This window comes from Ranitomeya imitator, chromosome 4, assembly GCF_032444005.1.
Source record: "Ranitomeya imitator isolate aRanImi1 chromosome 4, aRanImi1.pri, whole genome shotgun sequence".
NCBI lineage: Eukaryota > Metazoa > Chordata > Amphibia > Anura > Dendrobatidae > Ranitomeya > Ranitomeya imitator.
In genome coordinates, this window is record NC_091285.1 from 243,794,054 (window position 1) to 243,808,663 (window position 14,610).

Below are 14,610 nucleotides of genomic sequence, written 5' to 3' on the forward strand. Positions count from 1 at the left end.
CTCCCGATCTTGTTCGTGCCTTTCATGTGGCTCATCCTGGTCGGCCTGGGGGCTCTGGTGAGGGTTCGGTGACCCCTCCTCAAGGGGGGGTACTGTTGTGAATTCTGTGGCAGAGTTCACTCCTGTGGTCACAAGTGGTACTTCGGCTGATTCTCTCTGGGAGCTTCCGTTTGTGGAGGAAAGTGGTACTGCAGCTTCTGAGTTTCCTCCCTCAGGTGATCTGGTGAGGTCGTTAGCTGCTTCTCTACTTAACTCCACCTGATGCTTTGATCCATGCTTCCTGTCAATGTTCCAGTGTTGGACTTGTGTTTCTCTGGATCATTCCTGTGGCCTGCTGCTCTGCATAGCTAAGTGCTTCTTTGCTATTTGTTGCTATTTTTTCTGTCCAGCTTGTCTATTTGTTTTGCTGGAAGCTCTGGGACGCAAAGGGTGTACCTCCGTGCCGTTAGTTCGGTACGGAGGGTCTTTTTGCCCCTTTGTGTGGTTTTCTTTAGGGTTTTGTGTAGACTGCAAAGTTATCTTTCCTATCCTCGTTCTGTCTAGAATATCGGGCCTCACTTTGCTGAATCTATTTCATCCCTACGTTTGTCTTTTCATCTTACTCAGAGTCATTATATGTGGGGGGCTGCCTTTTCCTTTGGGGTATTTCTCTGAGGCAAGGTAGGCTTATTTTTCTATCTTCAGGCTAGTTAGTTTCTCAGGCTGTGCCGAGTTGCATAGGGAGCGTTAGGCGCAATCCACAGCTGCCTCTAGTTGTGTTTGGAGAGGATCAGGAATTGCGGTCTACAGAGTTTCCACGTCTCAGAGCTCGTTCTATTATTTTGGGTTATTGTCAGATCACTGTATGTGCTCTGATCGCTATGTACATTGTGTTACTGAATTGCCTATCATAACACACAATACCCCCATTGCCTCACATTCTCCCCCCAGTACCCTGTCTCCCCTCCCCCACAATACCCCCATTGCCTCACATTCACCCCCCAGTGCCCTGCCTCCCCTCTTCCACAACACCCCATGGTCTCACATTCACCCCCCAGTACCATCCTCCCTCACCTACTTTCAGCCCCTACAATACCCCCATTGCCTCACATTCACCCCCCAGTGCCCTGTCTCCCCTCTTCCACAATACCTCCATGGGCTCACATTTTCCCCCCCGAACCCTGTCCTCCCTCACCTACTTTCAACGCCCACTATTCCCCAATGGTCTCACATTCACCTGACAGAGAAATACCTGAATTTAGTAAAGCTAATAAGTTCCATCCCCACTTACTGATGAAGTTTGCAGGCCGGACCTGGAAGTGTCTGTGTCAGTGAAATGGCACTAGGACCCAGCGTGCACACTGCACAGAGTCAAGATTCAGAGCTGCAGCCCAGGAAAAGACAGGCAATACCATTCACTGCAGGAGGGAGACTCTGCAGCCGGCCACTGTGCTAGCAGCTTGCAGAGTCTCCGTCAGATTGGAGCAGACATACTGCTCTGCTCCTATGCTGTGATCTGCCTCCTCACAGAAGTGGGCTCGCCCTGGCTCCCAGTGGGCCCCTTCATGTGACAGGGCCCGGGGCGACGGCCCCCTCTGCCCCCCCAGTAGCTACGCTACTGGCCACAGCCCAATATCTTTTTGATCCCACTTAATCTCATGTCTCACTGTTTTCCTCTGCCTAAATTGCTCGTCATAACGAAGCCACGCAATACCCCCATATGTACGGTGCGCTTCTCCGATCACGTCCAAATAGCAGAAAAGACCCGAACAATTTTCAGGAAACTTCTCTCCAATAACGCTAGCCAAAATCGCAAACGCCTGCAACCAATTAACAAACGTCTGTGGAATCAGCCGCCACCACCGCTTCTCTTCTTCCTCTATCTATCATCTTTCTTCCCTTTGTCTAAGTTAAACTTTTCCAATGGCAAAAGGGAGAATATTTCCACAAATTCATCCCGCCCAATTTTTTTTTTTACCTCCTTCTTCAAATGAGCTCTCACACACATACACTTCGCCCTTTGCTCGATCGTCCAACTTAATCGCATCCCTTTTTCTTTTTCAGTTTGTATGGACACGGATACGCCCGAACTTGAGGCCCGCTCACCTACAACCGATACGGACAGCTCTCTCGCAGCCTGCGATCCAACTGTTACACCCGGCAACCACGCCCCCACTGGTGTTGTCGCCCCGGCATTACCCTTTACCCCACTCTCCAATCTTTCCAAAACCTGTGCCACACTAAGCAAAGTTTCGTGAAGGCCCCGATCCCCATCCCCGCTATAACCAGCTAGCAGCCAACCCGCTAACCCTGGGGCCCTCCTACCGACAACATCTTGTAAAGCAGCCCCTGTGGGTGACAAATCACACACATAATCATGCTCACCAGGCTGTACGGGTGCTGTGTCCCCGTCAGCCGTAAATCCGTATTCCAGACGCCTTAGATCCTCCTGGCGGTCGCTGTCCAAGTCAGAATCCGCCTATTCTACTTGAGGCCCCTGGCCCGTGCCCCTGACCTCCACGTCATCAGGGGGGACCAGTGGCCTTGGAGTGCTGTGCTCTGATGACCGTCTCGTTGAACGTGACCGTGATGGGGTGCCTGATCTGTGCCCGATGCACCGATCCTGTAAACCAGAATGCAATCTGCCAGGCTGCGATTCAACGCTGCCCGCCACTCCTTCCTCCTGATCACCTGGTCCCGAGCCAGACAGCAGGGATTCGCTCTGCTGCTGTCCACCCGCATGAATCCTGCTCCTCCTGCTGCGTCCCAAAGTCCTCACGGACCCAGCTCCTGCTTGGAAAATTTCAGCGTGCCCATCGCTGCTATGCAGTCAGTCTGCCTGTGCCACAGCAGTGACAAGGCCCCGCTGCAGTGAGTCACCTACCCTGACATTGCTGCAGGCCCGTAACGTCATCCGTGCAGGCCGCCGAGAAGGTGCAGCCTGCTCTTCCTGTCTCAGCTGCCCATCTCCAGTAGCCTGTGAACCCGGTGAAGGCCGCACTTCCGGTCCAGCGTGCATGCCTCTCCGACTCCACTGCCCCGCACCCGCAGGCCAGCTTGGTGGATTCCTGCCGGGGCGGGAACGTTGGGGGGAAGCCGCACGACCGCGCCCACTGTCCACAGGGTCCCCAGAGGGGCTCCTGAGCCTTCGCCTGCTGCGCGCCACGATGTCGGCAACAGTCTCTCCAGGGGCCATGTCCTCCTTCCCCTCCTGCTCGACTCCTGTGAACCGGAGGCCCCAAGGATAGTAGACAGCTGCTCCTGCAGCCACCTCCCACGTCGAGAGCGGGCCATGTCCCGGGGCCTATCCATCAGATCATCCACTGATTCCATAAGGTAAAACTCACTAATCTCTCAAATTTATCTTCCTCTCAGATTTTCCAGCTTCCTCTCAGATTCTCTCATTGAAAGTGACAGTTTTCCCGCACTTTTTTTTTACAACTGCCCCTAAACACACCCATTTTCTTACCACCTCCAATCCCATTTAAACCCCGCAAAAAGCCTTTATCGAAGCCCTCTCCTAGCCAACAGCTGTCATGGGGGGCTTTCATTTAGCTTTGCCTATTCCCGCCCCCATCTGGACAGCAGCAACAGGTACGGAGCCTCAAATAGTCTACAAGGGACCTGAAAAAAAAATTGTTCTGAGTACAGACTGCAAAGAGAAGCAGAAATTTTCAAAGCTTCTATACTTACATCCAGAGTTTTGTCCAGAGTCTTGGGCTTCCGTGCTCACTCTCTGCTGACACACCAGGATTAGAGTAGCTGCAAGTTCAGGGCTTCCAGGGCTGACTACCCCCAGCCGTGGCACCCCGCTTTTGGAGGGCATCCACAGAGAGGAGGTAACGACAAGCTTAGGAAGCTAAAAGTCCATTGAGGTACATGGCCAGGTGACCCGATTGTCCCAACCTGGATTCTCCAAACGTCTTTGGGAGATCAATGATGGTCACTGAAGCAGATTAGTATTCTTACAGCCAAGGCCATGGTCCATTAACCCTGCACACCACAGCCCATTTTCGTTTTTGAGTCTGTTTTTTGCTCCCCTGCTTCTTAGAGCCATAACTTTTTTATTTTTTTCGTCAATATGGCCATGTGACGGTTTTTATTTTGCAGGATGATTTGGACTTTTCAACAACTCTATTGGATTTACCAAAACGGGAAAAAAATTCCACCAGTTTTTTTTTTATTTTCACCATGTTCACCAAATGCTAAAACTGGCTTACCATTATGATTCTCTAGGTCATTACAAGTTTGTAGACACCAAACATGTATAGTTTTTTTTATTTAAGTGGTGAAAAAAATCCGAAGTTTGTTCAAATTTAAAAAATTGCGCCATAATCCGAGACCCGTAGCGTCTCCATTTTTCCTCATCTGGGGCTAGGTGAAGGCTAATTTTTTGTGCACCGAGCTGACGTTTTTATTGATACTATTTTGGTGTAGATACAATCTTTTGATCACTTGTTATTGCTTTGTAATGAAATGTTGCGGTGACCAAAAAAAACGTAATTCTGGTGTTTTGATTTTTTTTTCGCTACGCTGTTTAGCGATTGGGTTAATTCCTTTTTATCACTTGATATATCGGGAGATTCTGAAAGTGGCGATACCAAATATGTATATGTTTTTGCTTTGTTTTGCTTTATTTTGAATGTGGCGAATGGAGGGTGATTTGATCTATTATATTTTTTTAATATTTTAAAACATTTTTTTCTTACTTTTTACTAACTTCAATAGTCTGCTTGGGAGACTAAAAGCTGCGGTGGGAGCTAGTAGCGTGTCATCCTATTATGGGTAAGAGCCTGTACAGTATTATTATTATTTATTTATATAGCACCATTGATTCCATGGTGCTGTACATGAGAAGGGGTTACATACGAATTACAGATATCACATACAGTATACAAACTAACAATGACGGACTGATACAGAGGGGCGAGGACCCTGCCCTTGCGGGCTTACATTCTACAGGATTAAGGAGAAGGAGACAGTAGGTTGAGGGTTGCAGGAGCTCCGGTGTTGGTGAGGCGGTAGCTTCGATAGTGATGAGGCGGCAGCGGTGTCAGTGCAGGCTGTAGGCTTTCCTGAAGAGATGAGTTTTCAGGTTCCGTCTGAAGGATCCGACTGTGGTTGATAGTCGGACGTGTTGGGGCAGAGAGTTCCAGGGCATGGGGGATATTCGGGAGAAGTCTTGGAGGCAATTGAATGAGGAGCGAATAAGTGTATGGTGGGGTCGTATTATTGGATTGGGGAGGGACTTCTCCCAGATCCCGTTTTACTTCCAAATATTATTTACCATCCCATTACCTCACAGTGTCTCTCAGATTCTAAGTAGCACTATGCCCTCTACTACGTAACTACCTGATGTAGAGTTGAGCGACTTTTACTTTTTTAGGATCGAGTCGGGTTTCGCGAAACCCGACTTTGTCAAAAGTCGGGTCGGGTGAAATCAGCCGATTATTTCGAAAAGTCGGGGGCCGACCAAAACACGAAACCCAATGCAAGTCAATGGGGAATCAAAGTCGGCAGTGAGTGGAGGACAGGAAAACACCTACAGTGCCCATTTTAATGCCAAAAACATCAATTCTTATTTCTTAAGCTTGTAAATCTTAATTTACTTTATAATAATAGTTAGGCATTGAAAACAGGGGGTCATTTGGCTAAAGTTGTGGGGGGGTAGGGCTGGCTCAAGATTTTCGTGGGCCCAGGAAACGTGGAATACGTCACGGTGGTGGAGCAGGGAGAGGTAAGTATTTCAACTTTGCAAGTGCTGTGATCCTGAGAAAGCAGGGGGGCCCACTTGTTGGCACTGGCACAGGGCCCCTCATAGTACGGCGGTGTGTTTGATGGCGGGTGGCGCCTCCCATTGCCAGAGACACTTTTGCGTACTATGAGGGGCCCTATGCCAGTGACGTCACCGAGTATGCCCCCCACCTGATGAAGGAACCTGCTCTTTCATCTGCACCTTCCTCTTTGTCCCTGTGTAAAGTGGTATAGTATGCGGGAAGGGGAACCTGACTTTCAGCAGGGTCAGATTCTGGCTGTGTAGAGTGCAAGGGGAATGTAGTGGTCTGGGTCAATGTACCAGCAGACTCATCTAGCAGTGGCAGGGCAATGGGCAGGATGAGGAGGAAACACAGATATAGGCCCAAATAATAAAGTAGGCTAAATGCAGTTCAAAATTGGTAACAGGACTAAACAGGCGGCATTGCTTTGTTCAGTGGACAACTGTAATGAGTGGCGCAGACACGGTGAGTAGGCCCAAATACAAAAGTAGGCTAAAATCAATTCAAAATTGGTAACAGGACTAAACAGGCGGCATAGCTAGGTACTGGGGTGGGTGACACTTCATTGTACTATTGTACTATGAGGGACCCTGTGCCAGTGCCGTCGCCCAAGAGTATGTATTACTACTATTTATTTACTTACTGTAGGGTATTTATTCATTGTTTTTATTCTAAGTTATATTTGTCTGTTAATGGCCACAGTGTGAATGTGGACCTACATATTACATTTATACCAGCAGGTCTACTGGCCTATGTGTTTGGTTTTTCATTAGAACACGGTATATTTTACTCTAAATAACTGCACTATAAGCCATGGATTTTGTTATAGCTGAACTCTTACTAATTGATTGCATATAATTGTGCTTTTTGCTTTCTTAAAAACTCGACAATCCCCCAACCCCCTTTAACCCCCCAAAAATACAGCAGCTACAATATGGCGTAATCAATTGACGGCCTGAAGAACAACTTCAAAGTGATAGCAATCACTTGATGCTTACTATATTGCATATTTTTTCCGTGGTGCACCAAACATGCAATTATGCTTCCAATATAAGACCCATTCGAAGATGTTAGGACAGCTCAGATTTAACTCTTAGGAATGTTATTGTATAAGCAGTGCTTTATCAGGCTTGTAATTAAGTTTTTAATGTTGAAAAAAATAGAGCCTTTACCATATGTGTTAACCAGTCGATGCCATGGAGAATTATGTCATAGAAATAACAACCAATTTATGCTTAACATGTAGAATACTTGGAGTCCTAAAAACGTTTTTAAGTATGCCTTTATTATAGCAATATATTAGTGATGTGTGTAATATTAATATTTAATCCTAGATTGCTTGTATTGGGACTAGTCTAGGAGTGTCATCACTCATACCTGCAAATTGCATGAGCTTCCCTACCGAACTATAGGGATGCGTGAGCGGACTAGTCTTGATACAAGCGAGCCAGGATTAAACATTATTTTTACATAGACTAATAAAAGTTGTAACAAAGACTTCATTATAAACCTTATTAGGAGCCTGATATGGCGCTTCTAGTATATTATAGGTGTAAATCGTCTTGACAGGTTCCCTTTAAAGAGGAGTTATCTGTTATGGGAAAACATATGTGACAATAGGTGAAATTATAGTAGATGATTGACAGTAGATGAAAGACTGTTGTCAAATATATGTCATTAGCAAATCGGATTCTCTTCCTTGGAATTCAAGAGTTACTGGTTTTACTTTCATTTCACCAGAGTAAGAGCAAAATTTGATGAGACTCAAAGAAGACAAGAAGATGAGAAGACAACAATAGTGGAAGGGGTAGTGATTCTATACAAATTTCAATGGCAATGTGTAGCCTTCTACGCCACAGAAAATAGGCTAGTTTGCCATTAGGTTGACTCACTGATCCATAGAATACAATTGGAAAATCTGTTTACCTGTGTTTCCTTATAGAAGCCATTCTTCAAAAGGGAATCACAAACATTGTGAATTAATTTGCCAATGCACCAAAAGACTATGCACTTGACCAGTTCACTGAGGTCCGGAAAGCTTGCAATCCTAATACTACATTCCTATAATTATTCATTCATTTCATGAAGGATACTTGTCTCAAAGTAGTATCCACCTCCGAAAGCATAATGCTACCTCTCAGTCCCCTCATGTGGACACAACCCTCTCATAATTATTGATTGCCCTCTGTTATTGTTTACACACTAAATTTCCCACTAATCAGTGTACAGATCTTACTGCATCTGTGTATTATCTTGAACCACCTGCCTAGAGAGTTCTTTAAGGGGTATTCTGACACATATACATTTTTGACTAGGCTTGAATCGTTTTTAAATAATGAACAGAGCATACTAAACCATCTACACCCCTGCAAATCCAGTGCAGGCCGCTACAGAGATCTGTGTTGTCTCAGGAAGTGATGTGTGCTCTGTTCAGAAGTTACCAAGAAAGCTTCAGCCAATCACATTGGCGCATGCACCCGTGCGAGTGCCGTTTGCCTACTTAGTTTTTAGGGTTTTTTAAGTAAAAATGTGTAAAAACCATGCCAACCACAACAAGGTATACCCAATCAGGATGGTCCCTAACTCTAGTACCTCACATTGCTATGACCCCGCAGGCCTCAAAATAAACAGGGACAGATGAGGACCTACACTAAGCTGTGGTGGCATCAGAGTTCAAGTTCTCTTCCTTGTTGAAGATGCAATTTGCATATTCAATTTCCCAGAAGAGTGTGCATGACAGACAAGTGTCCTCACTCTGAAATGCCAGGCCTTGCTTGTCACTCTCCACAAGGAGAAACGTTACCCCTTAAATGCCAGTTTTAACTCCTTTCCGACATCGGGCGTAATAGTATGCTGATGTCGGACTCCTTCCCTTTGATGTGGGCTCCGGCGCTGAGCCCAGGTCTTTCCTGGCACATGTCAGGTGTTTTGAACAATCCTTTATGGTTGTCACTGCAGGATTTCTATCAGCGCCACCACCCAGTGGTCGGAGCTCATAAGTCAGCAATTCTGCTACATACAGGCGATCTGATCACCACCTGTATGTAGCAGAGACGATCAGGTTATCGCAGCTTCTAGTCTCCCATGGAAACTATTGAAGAATGCCAAAAGTAAAAAAAATTAAAAAATATAAAAAATGTTTTTTAAAAATAAAAGTTCAAATCACCCCCCTTTCACCCCATTCAAAATAAAACAATAAAAAAACAAAATCCAACATACCCATATTTGGTATCACCACATTCAGAATCGCCTGACCTATTAATATAAAAAAATTAACAAAATCGCTAAACGGTGTAAAGAGAAAAAAAGTCAAAACGCCAGAATTACGTTTTATTGGTTGCCGCAACATTGCAATAAAATGCAATAACGGGCGACCAAAAGATTATATCTGCACCAAAATGGTATCATTAAAACTGTCAGATAAGCACGCAAAAAATAAGCCCTCACCCAACCTGAGATCATGAAAAATGGAGACGCTATGGGTATTGGAAAATGGTGCAATTTTGTTTGTGTTTTTTAACAAACCTTGGATTTTTTTTTCACCACTTAGATGAAAAAAATACTAGACATGTTTGATGTCTACAAACTCGTAATGACCTGGAGAATCAGAATGGCAGGTCTGTTTTAGTATTTAGCGAACATGGTAAAAAAAAAAAAACAATGGTGTCTTTCAAAATTACAACTCGTTTCACAAAAATCAAGCCCTCGAATTGCCATACTGACGGAAAAATAAAAAAGTTACGACTTTGGGAAGAAGGGGAGTAACATAGTAACATAGTTAGTAAGGCCGAAAAAAGATATTTGTTCATCCAGTTCAGCCTATATTCCATCATAATAAATCCCCAGATCTATGTCCTTCTACAGAACCTAATAATTGTATGATACAATATTGTTTTGCTCCAGGAAGACATCCAGGCCTCTCTTGAACCCCTCGACTGAGTTCGCCATCACCACCTCCTCAGGCAAGCAATTCCAGATTCTCACTGCCCTAACAGTAAAGAATCCTCTTCTATGTTGGTGGAAAAACCTTCTCTCCTCCAGACGCAAAGAATGCCCCCTTGTGCCCGTCACCTTCCTTGGTATAAACAGATCCTCAGCGAGATATTTGTATTGTCCCCTTATATACTTATACATGGTTATTAGATCGCCCCTCAGTCGTCTTTTTTCTAGACTAAATAATCCTAATTTCGCTAATCTATCTGGGTATTGTAGTTCTCCCATCCCCTTTATTAATTTTGTTGCCCTCCTTTGTACTCTCTCTAGTTCCATTATATCCTTCCTGAGCACCGGTGCCCAAAACTGGACACAGTACTCCATGTGCGGTCTAACTAGGGATTTGTACAGAGGCAGTATAATGCTCTCATCATGTGTATCCAGACCTCTTTTAATGCACCCCATGATCCTGTTTGCCTTGGCAGCTGCTGCCTGGCACTGGCTGCTCCAGGTAAGTTTATCATTAACTAGGATCCCCAAGTCCTTCTCCCTGTCAGATTTACCCAGTGGTTTCCCGTTCAGTGTGTAATGGTGATATTGATTCCTTCTTCCCATGTGTATAACCTTACATTTATCATTGTTAAACCTCATCTGCCACCTTTCAGCCCAAGTTTCCAACTTATCCAGATCCATCTGTAGCAGAATACTATCTTCTCTTGTAAAAAACGAAAACGCAAAAACAAAAATACCTCCGGGGGTTAAGGCGTATTTCCATCTCCAAGATGTAGTATAGGTTTTTTTAATTCACTATGTTTCTTTCCTCATATGCAGACATTGCAGGACCTTGGGTATCCATGGCTGCGTCCACTGATAAAGTGACCGTTGATTAGCTAGTTGCTAATGGTCGTAATCATGGATATCTAAGGTCCTGCAATGTCTGCACACGAGGAAAGAAACATAGTGAGTAAATAAAACTTTACTACATTTCTAATTGGAGGTATTTGCTAATATTATTACACCTACTACATATTGGGATAGGATCTTGGAGATGGTGAATACCTATATAAGCTTCTCACGTAGTTAAATCAGGTCTTATACTTTGCAATGATGAGAGGCAACACGGCGAAACACTGCCTGCACATTGAGATTCTGGTGTGGCTTTAATCCTAAGTCATATTGCAAGGCTCGCTAAAGAGTCAATATTGCCTTTTAGAATTGCTACTTCCAATAGTTGGAACTAGATTTCAAGTCCATTTCCTCTTTGAAGAGGCAATTTACATATATACTTAGCTCTAGAAAACAAAATAGATAAGGTACTAAACCAGAGAGGGGCCCATATGGTAGAAACTATCTTTTATTTTCTTTTTGGGGGCGGGGTTAGGGTGGGGTTGTAATTTTTTCTTCAGAAAAAGAGACATTAGTGTATTACATAGAAGTCTATGTGTTCAGTTATAACATAATCCATGTCTTATAGTGCAGATGCTTTGGGAAACATTTACCTTGTTCTAATGAAGCCTATAAATTAGCTCAAAAGCTACAAAGATATCTGTGGGCAGGACTCGGAGAAAAGAAAAACGATGCTCCTCCCAATGTGGTACAACTTTAAAATTGTCAGTGGCAATGGTTAGTTATAGGCCTAATAAAATATGTAATAATTATAAATCTATTTTATAACATTTTCCATCACATATGTCCTATTAGTAGCTGTGTGTAGATGGAACCAAGTGTTCAATGGGTGCAGTATTTCAAATTCAAAGAATAATTTCAAGCAATAAGTGCACGTTAGCAATTAACAACCTGGTTATTGTATATTGTAATGCATTGCAGTAATTTTAATGTTTAGATTCTTTTTCCCTTAAATATAATTGGGAATTTTAAAAATGTCAGCACTGCACAAACACAATAAAGATAATGTGGATAAGAATAGCACTGGAAATTTACATAATTAGTGGAATGTGTTAACTATTGCATATAACATTTAAACAGTCATTAACCTTTCATTAGTTTCAGAATAACATCAAAAGATCAAGAGGTCAAAACTAATAAAAAAACAAGAGGCTGGAAAAAAAAAGCCCACAGCATAAAAAGGTTACAAAAGAGACAGGCATCATTTTTTAAACTCAAGCAAACTGAAGATGCATGTTCCAAGTGTTAAAGAATACATTATTTTTTTTAGATGACTACCATATTAATATTTCAATTGCTTAAATTTAGCTAAAATGGCAAGTAATTTGTTAAATATGATTCACTGGTATTCTGGTGACATCAAAATTATCCTCTTAAGCTAAAAATGCAGTCCGGCATTTTATTGAGATAGAAGAGTTGAGCAATTAGTTATGTGGGAAAATATTTAGGATAAGGCCTTATTGAGATGGCAGGTTTTTATTTTTACATTCAATAAAAATGGACAGAGTTTCATGAGTGATTTTCACCAGTGTCATCAAGTGTTTAATCAGTTTTTTCCACTGATAAAAAAGTTTCTCCACCTTCTCAATGAATCACGGACAGCACACCGATGGCATCCAAGTGCTGTCCATTTTTTTTACAGACCCATAGACTTTATTTGTATTTGCCAAGTTTGAACCAACACGTCGATCAATATCGGATAAATCTTTTGCATGGGCCACTTGTATGTGAAAATCTGATGTGTGAATGAGCCCCCAGGTTTCCATTTGTCCACTGAGTTCGGTCCTTTGTTTTATGCCTGGGCCAAAACAATTAAAGGGACACTGTCACCTGAATTTGGAGGGAACAATCTTCAGCCATGGAGGCGGGGTTTTGGGGTTTTTGATTTACCCTTTCCTTACCCGCTGGCTGCATGCTGGCTGCAATATTGGATTGAAGTTCATTCTCTGTCCTCCATAGTACATGCCTGCACAAGGTAATCTTGCCTTGCGCAGGCGTGTACTATGGAGGACAGAAAATGAACTTCAATCCAATATTGCAGCCAGCATGCAGCCAGCGGGTAAGGAAAGGGTGAATCAAACACCCCAAAACTCCGCCTCCATGGCTGAAGATTGTTCCCTCCAAATTCAGGTGACAGTGTCCCTTTAATGTGTCCTAGTCAGGTATACACAGCTGCAATATTTTTGGTCTCTTGAACTAGTCCGACAACATCATCAGTGCTTTTCTAGCCACAAATGTAGGCTACAACCAGGTTATAAATTATAGTAGTGAAATAATTCTGGTCTTATATTGAAATGAGACATAGACTTCGATTCACCAAGACAGGTGATATTCATGGTGGTCTTGATAAGGGGGGTGTGTTGGAGTTAGAGGCTCCTGATTCATAAGGTGGCACATGGCTCTTAATGAAACAGGAGAGTCTGACAAAGTGGCAGGTGCCTTCATGGGCCTCATCACATATCTTACTCCAGTAAGCTTTCTAGCGTAAGGTAAGCCTCAACTCATCATAAATTAGACAAGCTGTGGCATCATGCCCCCTCACAACCCCAGATCTGCTCCACGTTGAACAAAAAGTTAGCACATTTTCAAAACAATCTATGGGCATAATCACTTTGATGAATCAGGGATGAATCAGACCCAAAGAATGCTTGCTTGGAGGGCCGGATTGGCCATCCAGCAATTGCCAGAAGGGCCTGTCTGGTCATGGACTGCCTTGTCTGCTACGTTGTTAACAAAATCAGTGTTCTCAGGACACCCACACTGTTAAAGAGTTTGATGGAGCACAAAAATAGCTCACTCCATCACTGTCAGAGGTCCCAGATGTAACTACTGCTGGGAGGCTACTCGCCGCAGTAAGGAAGCCCAGAGCAGAACAGCAGAGAACTCACTGGGTAGCAAGCAGGACCTGAACCATGTGACAGAGGGGGAGTGGCCAAGGGCAGTGCCAGGGTGCAAAGGAGGCGAATGGTGCTGGAGAGAAGTCAAACGTGCCGAGGTCAAACACCAGGGGGACGAGCAGGGTACTGGAGGGTGAGACAGAAGGAAATTCAGGTAGAAGCCAGAGGTCAGAAAGCCAAGTAAGCAAATGAATAGAAACACAAAGCAGAGAAGCCGAAAGGATCAAACAGACCAGAACAAGCACGGAGAGCAAACAAACAACACAGTATGCACATGCACACCAGGGGGTCAGGCACAGAGACAAAACGAAAGTATAACTGACAGAAAATCCTAGTCCAGCATGGGGTATAAATATCCCTCCCAGATCCAAAAGGCCACAAAATTAACCCTGGGAGGGCAGTGTATTAACCCTGTCCAAACCATGACAGTACCCCCCTTAACGGGGGCCACTGGACACCCAGGCTTCTCTGGATATCTGGTATGGAAGGCCCGCACCAGATGATTGGCATGCACTGAACATGCCGGGACCCATGACCGATCCTTAAGGGAATACCCCTTTCCAATGTATCAGATATTGGAAATTTCTGGCGCACCCACCGGGAGTCAATGATGCGCCCTATCTCATACTCCAGCTGTCCCTCTACCAATACTGGCAGAGTATCGGATGTAGAATCTTCCCTATATGTCCCCACTGGCTTTAACAGGGACCTGTGGAAGACATCAGATATGAAGGAGGTCGGCAGCTGTAGTCTGTAGGACACCGGATTGACTACCTCCACAATTTTGTATGGACCAATAAACTTGGGGCCCAGCTTCATAGAGGGTATCTTAAGCTTGATATTATGGGTGGATAACCACACCTTCTCCCCTACTACAAAAGCCGGACCTGGCCCCCTCCTCCTGTCTGCAAATCATTTGTACCTTTTCTTCGCTTTAGAGATGTTCGTCTGAACCTCCTTCCTAAGAGTTGTCAAATGCTGTACCATGCGTTCGGCTCCATGACAACCTGAATACATGCGGGAAAATTCCCCAAAATGTGGGTCAAACCCATAGTTGACATGAAAGGGAGACTTTCCGGTGGACTGACTCACACGAGAGTTGAACGCAAATTCTTCCA